Raw genomic sequence first — 11,401 nt, forward strand, 5'->3', positions numbered from 1 at the left:
TGCGCCGATCAGGCGTTCACTAATCCCTGCGCTTTTAAATGTGCACGAACTCGGGCGATCATCTTCCCGTTTTCCCCCACGGCTCACTCGTCGCTAGAGAGCGTTCGGCAACCTGTAATGCCTTTTATTTAGTTGTTCTAAAGCTGCCGAGTGTCGGCTTAATGTAATCGAGAAGATAATGTAATGGCTTGATGGAAAAATTGAGTCTGTCGACTGGCAAGATACGGTGACGTAATGAAGCCGGACTAGGCCGAAAACACCCCGCAGCATCGTAACCCTTGCTGTCATAAATAACACCAGCACATCGCTCATAATTGGCTGTCATTCTCAGTCATCGCGAGTGCAGAAAATGAGAAAGGGAGTATTTTATGATGAGCATTTTTGAAGACACGCGCCTTTATACGAGCATAGTACCGGCGAAAGGTGGTGTAGGAAATCAAACTTGCGGAATCAAATTAACGAAGTTATAATCGCCTTAGTGTGCCTTTGATACACAAGTGGGAATGCTTTCTAGAGCTTAAATAACCTGTCCAGCTCTACTTTTTTTCTTACTATTGCCCTCAACTAGAATGACATCTCGCGTCTCACACTAACTGCATGGTTATATCTGTCTATTCATATTAATCCTCTTAATTTTTTTTTCACAGCGCAGGTCACGCCGTCCTCAGTTTCCTTTGAGCATTTTAGCTGAGCCTTCAGATTCTAACTTAAATGGTACCTTCCGCTAGAATACAGCAAGAACAGCCAATTTCATTAGGCAACTATACGCATTTCTAGTAATATCTAGTAACAAAGACGAAATCAATGTTTCTCACATAAAAACTCATGTTGAAAGTTTTTCTTAAGGCTTACTATTTACAGCACGTTACGACTGGTGCCACTTTTATTCTCACCGTGCACTGTGCAGAACTGTCCCGCATGTTATGTTATGTTATGTTATGTTATGTGTTATGTGCTATCTGTTATATGTTACGTTATGTGTTAGGTTATGCGTCATGTTGTGTATTGTGTGAACGACTATGGCATGCGGCGGTGTAGTCTTCAAACATAGCCGTGACCTTGTAGCGCTTTGACGGCCTCCTTAGCTGCTTCCGCTCATAATGTTTTTTCCCATGCCATCTTCCGGTTCAGTTTTCACCAGCGTCCATCGAGTGATTTCGAAGTGGCAAGCCCGCTTTTCGTCGTTAAAAGACAACGAACGTAAACGACTAGTTCTAATTTCCTCGATTCTATTTCAGTGCGTTTACTTGATTACATTTTTGTTTACGATATCTTAGAGCATCAGTTTCGCTTAATAGCAGTTGAACGTGATGTATTAGGTACAAATCGTCTTAATTTTACTGCCATATAGTTTTGCAGAGATTAAAGCTTAAATGCAATATTATTCGTCTAAGAAAGGAGACCTGCAATCGGGAACTTCAAAACAGCTAAGTCCCGAACTTCTAACATTAGGCTGCCAAATATTAAGCATGATGGTACGAAAGAATCATTGAAATAGCATACAGACAGCAAACTAGAAACGACGATCCTCCACATTTTTTACTCACGCTGGCGCGAAATGCTGCGAAGCATTCACATGCGCACATTTACTGCTGCATAAGGAGAAGGCGTAACTGTTTTTCGCGGTTGTAGTTCTTGCCTTCCGAAATGCGCTTAGATAAAAACGCATTCTGCGGCCAAACAGGTTATTTAACACAAAAACTTTAGGAGCACTTTCCCCTTTCTTTTTCATTCTCTTGTTTTCGTCAACGATGCAGTAGGTAGGTAGGTAGCAAACTTTATTGACGTCCTGACGTAGTCACCCCTCGTTTTCATGGAGGGAGGACCGCGGGCCGCTCCCACGTCGGGACGGGAAGGCCAAGCCTCACCGCCACATCGTGGGCCTTCTGGACTGCCTTGAGTTGGTGGAACCAGTCATGACTCTTGATCAGTAAATAAAATGTGTCTTGCGAGATCCCTTGGTCCGTGTGGTGCTGTAAAGAGGGGCACTCCCAGAGCATATGGTTAAAATCGCTGTATCCGCCGCAGTCGGGACACGAAGGGGAGACCTCCGCGAAACGACTATAGATCGAGGGGCTAGGATACGAGTGCGTTTGTAATAACCTAAGCGTAACCGATTGAGGCCGTGATAGGTTTCGGTGGGGCAACGGAAATGCCCTGCGAGCAAGTTGATAATGCTTTGTGACTTCGTTAAAGGTGGAGAGTATGTCCCTAAAGCGGGGGGGTTCCGTCTCCGCCACGATCGGACCAGACCCGTCGCGGGCCCCGCCCGGTGCACCGGCCCCAGATAGCCCGGCGCGGCAAGCGAGACATCGCGCCCGAGCATGGGCCAATTCGTTGGCGTTGACAAGCCCCCCTACTTTTGACCCTACATGGGCCGGGAACCAGGTGATGGTGTGATGAACAAGTACTTTTCCTTCGAGTATCTTGGCGACTGCCTTACAGACGGCCCCAGATGCGAATGCTCTGGCTGCCGATCTCGAGTCTGTGTAGACTTTCGTTTTGCTTGGATCTAACAGCGCTAATGCTAGGGCTAGCTGTTCTGCCTTACCGGGCGACGAGGTAAACATTGATGTGGCCGAAAGTACCCGGCCCTTGATGTCAACGGAGACCACCGCAAAGCGGGAGGTGCTGCTAGCGGAACGCTCGTATTGAGCGGCATCTACGAAACATGCGTCCGGCGCGTGTGCGTGTGTCAGGAGTGCAGAGGCCCTAGCCAACCTTCTGTCTGTATTGTGTTGTGGGTGTACGTTCCTCGCCAGTGGAGAAACCTTAATGTAAGATCTCGTGTGATTTGGCAGCTGCGTGTTGCGTTCCATCGCAAAAATGGGATTGATGTTGACGCCTTCAAGGATTTTTCGCCCCGCGATGGTGGACGAAAGTCTAGCAAGCTGCGCTGTCTGCTGCGCTTCAATGACTTCCTCTAGGGTGTTGTGAACACCTAGACTCATGAGGCTCTCGGTGTCAGTACGCATCAGGAGGCCAAGGACCCTCTTTATACTCTTGCGAATGAGCGTGTTTAGTTTGGTACTGTCGTGAACTTGCCATTTGTGCATAGGTGCAACGTGGTTTACATGACTCATTAGGAACGCGTGGTAAATCCTGAGAAAGTTGTCTTTATTGAGCCCTCCTCTATTGTTGGACACCCTGGAGATTAGTCTAATTACTCCGTCCGCGTGCGAGGTTAGTCTGTTGATTGTGCGACCGTTGTGCCCTTTGGCCTCGATAATCATGCCTAAAATCCGGATAGAGTCAACTCTTGGGATCGTTTGCCCAGTTGCCATGTGTAGTGAGATATTGATCTCGTCTAAGGGCTTCCAATTTTTCGGTTTGGGACCTCTTTTAGTTGGGCGTTACAGGAGAAGTTCAGATTTGGACCTCGAGAGATTGAGTCCCATTTTCTGTATGTGACTAACAATGCAGTCGACTGACTCCTGTAGAGATCGTTCGACTTGTCCGTCCGAACCACCAGTGCACCAGACGGTGATGTCGTCAGCGTAAATGGCGCTTCGGATACCGCCTAGATGTTCTAGCTCGGTCGCGAGCTCGCACATGGCAATATTGAAAAGAAGTGGTGAAACAACCAACCCCTGGGGCGTGCCAACGGGACCAAGCTCGTAAAGCTCTGATTTGAGATCGCCGAGTTTGATGGTGGCCTTCCTATCTTTAAGGAAGGAGCTAACAAAGTTGTGAAACTTCTCTCCTAGGTTAAGGCATGAGATGGAGTCCATAATGTGATGGTGGACTACGTTGTCAAAGGATTTTTCGAGGTCAAGCTCCAGAACAGCCCTGATGTCTCTAGTATCCCGTTCTAATACGGTGTGCCTAATGAGCAGCATCACGTCCTGCGTAGATAGGTGTGGTGTAAGGCCGAACATGTTACTGGGGAACAACCCCTCGTCCTCGATGTGTTTAGAGATTCTGTCATTGATCACGTGCTCAACTACCTTCCCTAGACAGGATGTGAGGGATATGGGCCGTAAGTTTTCTATCCCTGGGCTGCGGCCTGGTTTCGGGATGAGAATTACTGAGGCTATCTTCCATTTGTCAGGGAAGACCCCAGACTCCCAAATGCGGTTCACCTTCTCAGTGATAATCTTTATTGAATTATCATCGAGATTGTGAAGCATTTTGTTCGTTATTCCGTCGGGTCCTGGAATTGATCTTCCGTTCAGGTTGAACAATGCATTTCGTACTTCTGCTTCTTGAAAGGGTTTGTCCAGCTCGGCTGCCGGTATTCCCTCATAGTTTGGATAATCTCTGGCAGGAGTAGTGGGCTCTCCGACTAAGGGCAAATACCTCCTGGCCAACGAGTCCGCAATCTCCGTCGTGGAACCTTTATTTCTTTCTTCGTGGAGAATCTTCTCCACCGCACGACTCTGATTGGACTTGGACTTGTCCCCATGAAGTAAATGCCTGAGGAGGTTCTATTTCCCTCCAATTCTCATCTGTCCGTCCACCTTGTTGCAAACCTCGTCCCAATGCTGTTTCTCTAGCGTTTGGTAGTATTCGGCAATCTCTCGGTTCAATTCCGTGATGCGTTTGCGAAGCCACCTATTAAGTTTTTGGCTTTTCCACCGGGAAAGTAAAGATTCTTTGGCCTCTATGAGATGAGCTAACTTGCTATCCATTTTGTCTACCATAAGGTTCGTTTTGATGGACTTGGTGGCTGTTTCGACGTCGCAGATGGCCCGGGATAGCCATCCGTCAAAGTCGGACAGGCCTTCGTCGCCAACTCTCTCCGATCTGATTTTACGAAAGAGATCCCAATCCATGAAAGTGAACGTTCTGGGGGGTTTGCCTTGTAATTGAATAGTCGTGCTGAGTATGCAGTGATCACTGCCCAAATCAATGCCGATATTAACCCACGAAACTTCCCCCTCGGAGCCCACTAAAGTGAGATCCGGAGTGGAATCACGCGAGCATGAATTGCCTGTTCTGGTAGGAAAAGCGGGATCCGTGACCAACGTAAGATTGAGATCTGAAGCCGTTTGCCAGAGGTCGGCCCCCTTGGTTTCGGTATGAGGGTAACCCCAGGCTTGATGTGGTGCATTAAAGTCCCCGGCCACCACGATGGGTGCCCTTTCTTTCCGTGCCAAGGGGACCGCTTTAGAAAGAATTGTATGGAATCGGTGGTGCCTACCCTTCGGGGAACCAGAGATATGGGGTAGAAAGAAACTGTTTTAAGGCCACCACTTGGAATAATTTCGACAAAGGAGTGTTCTATTGTGCTGCGCCCCATGTGTAGATCGTGTTCTATGAATGGGTATTTTTTGTCTACCAGCCTACAGATGCCCCTGCCTTCTGCACTCTTGACAACGTGAGATATGTACCCTGGAAGGGTGACTCTATCCAACGATGCAGTAGAAAACATAAATTGTATACATAAATTTTATTTCTTGCACACTCGCCGTATTCCCTCTTCTTTGTTTTTCTCACGTGTGTAAAATTCACGCGCACGCAAGCTTAGACTTTCTTTTCCGCGGGACTGCGTCTGGCAGATTCCAGTTTCGTTTGCGAGCTGTGTCTTAAGTGGTTTTCGGTAGTCCCCTTTTAGCGAATCGTTCAGGAAAGATCTTTCCTGAAACGTCGCTTAATTTCATTTCATTCTATTTTGAAGAAAAGCGACTAACGGCTAGCCTCAATAGCTTTTCTGCAGGGCTTTCACGTTTGTATCACTGTTAATGCCTTGTTGACATGCAACCTACATTTTCGCAAATTTATTCCGGCTTTTCAGTGTGTGCGCGCGCTGCGAATGCAGGACTGACAAGTCTACGCAAAGTAAAATTGAAAAAGGCAGCGGACTATACCAAATTAAAAAGAAAAAGTATACATTGCTGAAGTCATTCAAAATGTAATTAAGAAATATAAAAACAGTTGATGGCAGCACGAAAATGGCGGAAGGAGACTTGTGCGATGTCACCCTTGGGGCCTGTTTCTTGAGGCCTTCGTCTCCCGTTCTGTAAAGCACCACGTGACGCGTTTGACTTTTCTATCACTTGCGGTGCCGGTAACGCATTGGCATCATAAAGTAGGCGAGGGACGCCTTCAGACTATCTTCACCTTTGCGTTCGGTCATTCTTTAGTCACTTTGGAACGTTTCGCATACTTTGTATTCTTGCAATTTTTTTTTCTCTGCTTTCTATTTCCTCTTTCGAACATTTTTGTAACAGGATGCACCACACCGTAGGAAAGCGAGCGAGAGGGCTAAGGGTCACGGCTGTTTCTGTGTTTTCCATGTACGAGAAATGGCAAAAAGGAACCACCTGCAATATTGCTCCTCCGTGAGGCTATTTAACGTCTGCGATAAGAATAACAGCTTTTTCAGTAGAAAATCTACGCGTCTATAAGTTACGCACCCCACGTGCAACTGTGCAATAAAAATATATTCTCATCATGAGTAGAGAACGCATCTCCGACGTGATTGGTAGAGCGAGATATTTCTTACAGAGAGGAACTCGGTGCTAATAATGCGGCACACTAGACGTTGGTAACCTGTCCTAATTTATTCTGTCCTTTATGACTTACACTTTTTCCAAATGCATTCCATGTCAACGAAAGAAATTGGTGCTTACAAGCTACAAGGGCAAATTTGAAAGTACCGTGTGCAAAAGAATGACGATTTATGTCTAGTGAATCAAGAACGCGATTTCTTTTGGGCTTTGCTCAGAATGCTAGAGGTTTACTTTCTGCAATGTCCACGTGCCTTCATTCAATTTATTAGTCAAACGCGCTCTGATACTTCTACGCAGCTAAGTTTCGCAAAGTGTAAACGAATGTAAGCAGCATTCCCAGAAAGTCACCGCTCTAAAGGCGGCGGAACATATTGCAGCTTACTATATTCGATTTCAGCCAGGCGAACACTTCCGAACGTTCTTTACGGGTGGCTCTGTTCAACCTCTCGCCTTTTATTGCATTGCGTGAGAGCTTACTTCTTCGACTCGCCTGACGAAATTACGCATTTCACGAAAGATTTCGACAACGCGGTCCATAAATTATTCAGCTGCAAGATTCAAACTTTGTGCGTTGCGCATAAGTTCACCCGACGCGCAAACAGAGCCGGCGCATTTTCTGGCGTTTGAAAGTTTAATGTCAATCCTTTCGTGTGCATTTTGCTGCGATTCACGTTGAATTCGTTCCTCCCGATTCCCAGGGAGCGTTTTCCAGTGACACGAAAAACATTCCAGGGGTGATACTTGCAAGCCTCATACCGGTGCAAACAAACGCTTTCTCGGTCGTATGCGCGACAATTTAATGCCAGCAGTGCGCAGTTTCTCTGGGACAAAACGGGGCGCTAATGCCCTGAGGCAAGACAAGTTGCCAATAGTTTTGTACATGCTGGCTACAAGTGTCATCACTTTTTGCGTCAACCTGCTTTGCAGCGGCAGTTTTGCAAAAAGTACTCGTAAGTTCTATGGCGTGCCAAAGCCGTCGAAAGCGCATACTAAGCATCAGAGCTTCGGTTTATTGTACGTAGAAAGACGAGAACGCTTACAAGATTTCACGGGCAAGTAACATATTAACTGCTGCCGCTTACTTTCACTGACATTCGTTTGCATAAATTCCATCAGCTCTGTCTCGTAAAAAGTGCGGAAAGTCCAAGAAGAAACAGCTGATAACATGTGAGGAAGCGCCGGCATTCACCTCTTTCATCGGAAGCTAACTCTCATGTATACAACGCACTTTCGCATGAAACTTGGTGTCTATTGCCAACCATCTTTAACCATCATATTATTAGTAAGAAGCCTAGAGACTTACCTCTGCGCGTATCGACTTCCACCACCATGGTCTACCCAATGAAGGAAAAGTATGCCGATTTTCGCCGGCCCAGAACGCTCCTTGCTCGAAAGAGCACTGAAATTCATAAAAGCAACACACTGATCGCAAAGCCATGTTGTCGTTCCAACTCACCATCATCATCATTAGCCTATATTTTTATGTCCACTGCAGGACGAAGGCCTCTCCCTGCGATCTCCACTTACCCCTGTCTTGCGCTAGCGTATTCCAACTTGCGCCTGCAAATTTCCTAACTTCATCATCCCATCTGGTTTTCTGCCGACCTGACTGCGCTTCCCTTCTCTTGGTATCCATTCTGTAACCCTAATGGTCCGCCGGTTATCCATCCTACGCATTAGATGGCCGGCCCAGCTCCATTTCTTCCGCCTAATGTCAACCAGAATATCGGCTATCCCCGTTTGTTCTCGGATCCACACCGCTCTCTTGTCTCTTGACGTGAGTCCTAAGATTTTTCGTTCCATCGCTCTTCGTGCCGTCCTTAACTTGTTCTCGAGCTGCTTTGTTAACCTCAAACTTTCTGCCCCATATGTTAGCACCGGCAGAATGCAATGATTGTACACTTTTCAACGATAGTGGTAAGCTCCCAGTAAGGACTTGGCAATGCCTGCCGTATGCACTCCAACCCAATTTTATTCTTCTGTAAATTTCTTTCTCGTGATCACGGTCCCCTGTGAGTAATTGACCTAGATAAACGTACTCCTTTACCGACTCTAGAGACTGACTGAAGATCCTGAATTCTTGTTCCCTTGCCAGGCTATTGAGCATTATCTTTGTCTTCTGCATATTCATCTTCAACCCAATTCTTACACTTTCTCGATTAAGGTCCTCAATCATCTGATGTAATTCGTCTCCATTGTTGCTGATTAGGACAATATCATCTGCAAACCAAAGGTTGCTGAGATATTCGCCGTTGATCCTCACTCCTAAGCCTTCCCAGTCTAAGAGCTGGAATACGTCTTCTAAACATGCAGTGAATAGCATTGGAGAGACTGTGTTTCCGTGCCTGACCCCTTTCTTGATAGGTATCTTTCTACTTTTCTTATGGAGAACCAAGGTAGCTGTGGAATCCTTGTAGATGTTTGCTAAGATATTCACGAATGCCTCCTGTGCTCCTTGATTACGCAATGCCTCTATGACTGCTGGTACCTCTACTGAATCAAATGCTTTTTCATAATCTATGAAAGCCATATAGAGAGGTTGATTGTACTCCACAGATGTCTCTATTACCTGATTGATGACATGGATATAATCCTTCGTAGAATATCCCTTCCTGAAGCCAACGTGTTCTCTTGGTTGTCTGAAGTCAAGTGTTGCCCTGATTCCATTGGAAGTTATCTTGGCGAATATTTTATACAATACTGAAAGCAAGCTAATGGTTCTATAATTCTTCAATTCTTTAACATCTCCCTTCTTATGGAGGAGTATAATATTGGCGTTCTTCCAGCTCTCTGGTACACTTGAAGTTGTGAGGCATTGCGTATAAAGGACCGCAAGCTTTTCAAGCAGGATATCTCCTCCATCTTTGATTAAATCTACTGTTATTCCATCTTCTCCAGCAGCTTTTCCCCTGGTCATGTCTTTGAAGGCCCTTCTAACATCATCGCCAGTTATAGAAGGAGCCTCTGTGTCCGGTTCATCCATATTTCGAATGAAAGTAGATTGGCTGTTTTGGGCACTGTACAGGTCAGTATAGAATTCTTGCGCTGCTTTTACTATGTCATCGAAATTGCTAATTGTATTACCATGCTTATCTTTCAGTACATACATCTTGCCTTGTCCTATGCCAAGCTTTCTTCTTACAGAATTAATGCTGCGTCCATACTTTAAGGCTTCCTCAATCTTTCCCACGTTATAATTTCGAATATCCCTTACTTTCTTGTTGATCAGTTTTGACAGTTCAGCGAATTCTATCTGATCTCTTGAGTTGGACATTTTTACGTTTTTTTTTTCGTTTCTTTATTAGGTCATTTGTTTCTTGCGAGAGCTTACCTACTGGTTGCCTTGGTGCCTTGCCTCCCACTTCAATTGCTGCTTCTGAGATCAACCTAGTTAAGGTTTCATTCATTACCTCTATGTTGTCTTTATCTTCCTTTTCTAAAGCTGCATATTGGTTTGCGAGCACTAGCCCGAATTTGTCTGATTTTACCCTTACTGCCTCTAGGTTGGCCTGTTTCCTCTTGACTAATTTCACTCTTTCTCTCTTCAAATTGAGAGAAATCCTAGACCTCACTAACCTATGGTCACTGCCCTTTACCTTACCTAACACTTCTACATGTTGCACTATGCTATGCTATACAAGTGCACGAACAAATAAATAAAACAAAGTCAGATGAGCAAGGAAATGACGTCAATTTTTTAGAGTTCTGAGCTCTGACGCTCCCAAAACTGAGGTTTAACCGACTTTTCGCCATCACAACACCTCTAATGGGCTGGAGCCGGGAGTTTAAATGTTTATTATTGCGATAGCAATTATATGGACACTCCAAAGCGGATTTCTGCCGTCGTCGTCGCTGTCGCCGTCACGGTCCCCGTGAGGTTCCGTATGACGTCAACGGCGATGAAATCGTCGTTGCGCTCCGGACGCTGTATGTGGGAGTGAAAGGGCGCGAGGGACGCGCGCTTTCACGGGAAGCGAACGCACGTCAGATAGCAAACGCGCGTTCTGCGCCGTGCTCCCTGAACGTCTCTTTGCTCCTTTAGAATCACCATATATAGAGCGCTAACGCGACTTCTTCCGTCGGGCGAAAAGCCGTGGGTGGGGGGGGGGGGGGGGGGGGGGGGAGGGAGGGAGGGAGGGGAGGTGACGTTTAGCTGCGGATGATAAGTGGTTCTTGAGGGAAAGGGAAAGGTTGACGCTATCTTCTGCAGCCCTTGAGGGAGCACGGCTCAGCGCCAAAGCTGCGGCACCAAATGCGTATTTATACAAAAAACGTTGCGAGGCGAGAAGGTGGGTAAGATTTCCGACGCTGCTCGACGAGTGTCCCATTCTGATCTCGTCGAAAACCTCCGAGCCGCCCCTAGAGGCACCGGCAACAGTCACCGACGCCGCGCGCGTTCGGTGCGAACGCGGGCAAAACGCCGACGGTGTCGACAACAGTTCTGCGCGTTGCTGGTGCTGCTGCATGTCCAAATCTATACAGCTGATAAAACTACTATCCTTACTCCGTATAGCTCTCTACTAATTTGCTATCGCAATCGATGGTTCGCCTTTCGGGTGAAACTGCGACAAATTTTAACGCAAAAGCTTATATGTCTCATCGTTCAGTCGACCTTCAAAGTCCTTGAGCGAAAACGTGATGACGACACGAAAAATAGAAAAACTATCATCAATGGTAAGCGACACCGGTGAGCAAGCAAGATGGATGATAAAGCGAATTAAGATGGACGATAAAACCAATTGGCATGGATAATAAGCAGAATTAAGTGGATGACTAAGCGAAATAAGAGGGAAGACCCAGGCGAGTTAAAGGCAATAGTATAATGATTGATGACGATGTGATTTAAGAGGATGCCTAAGCGAATTAGACTAATCGAATTGAGAAAATGAGTAAGCGAATTAAGAGTGTGTATAAGCGAATCAAGAGGATGAGTAAGTGAATTAGGA

This window comes from Dermacentor silvarum, chromosome 2 (assembly GCF_013339745.2).
Source record: "Dermacentor silvarum isolate Dsil-2018 chromosome 2, BIME_Dsil_1.4, whole genome shotgun sequence".
Classification (NCBI taxonomy): Eukaryota; Metazoa; Arthropoda; class Arachnida; order Ixodida; family Ixodidae; genus Dermacentor; species Dermacentor silvarum.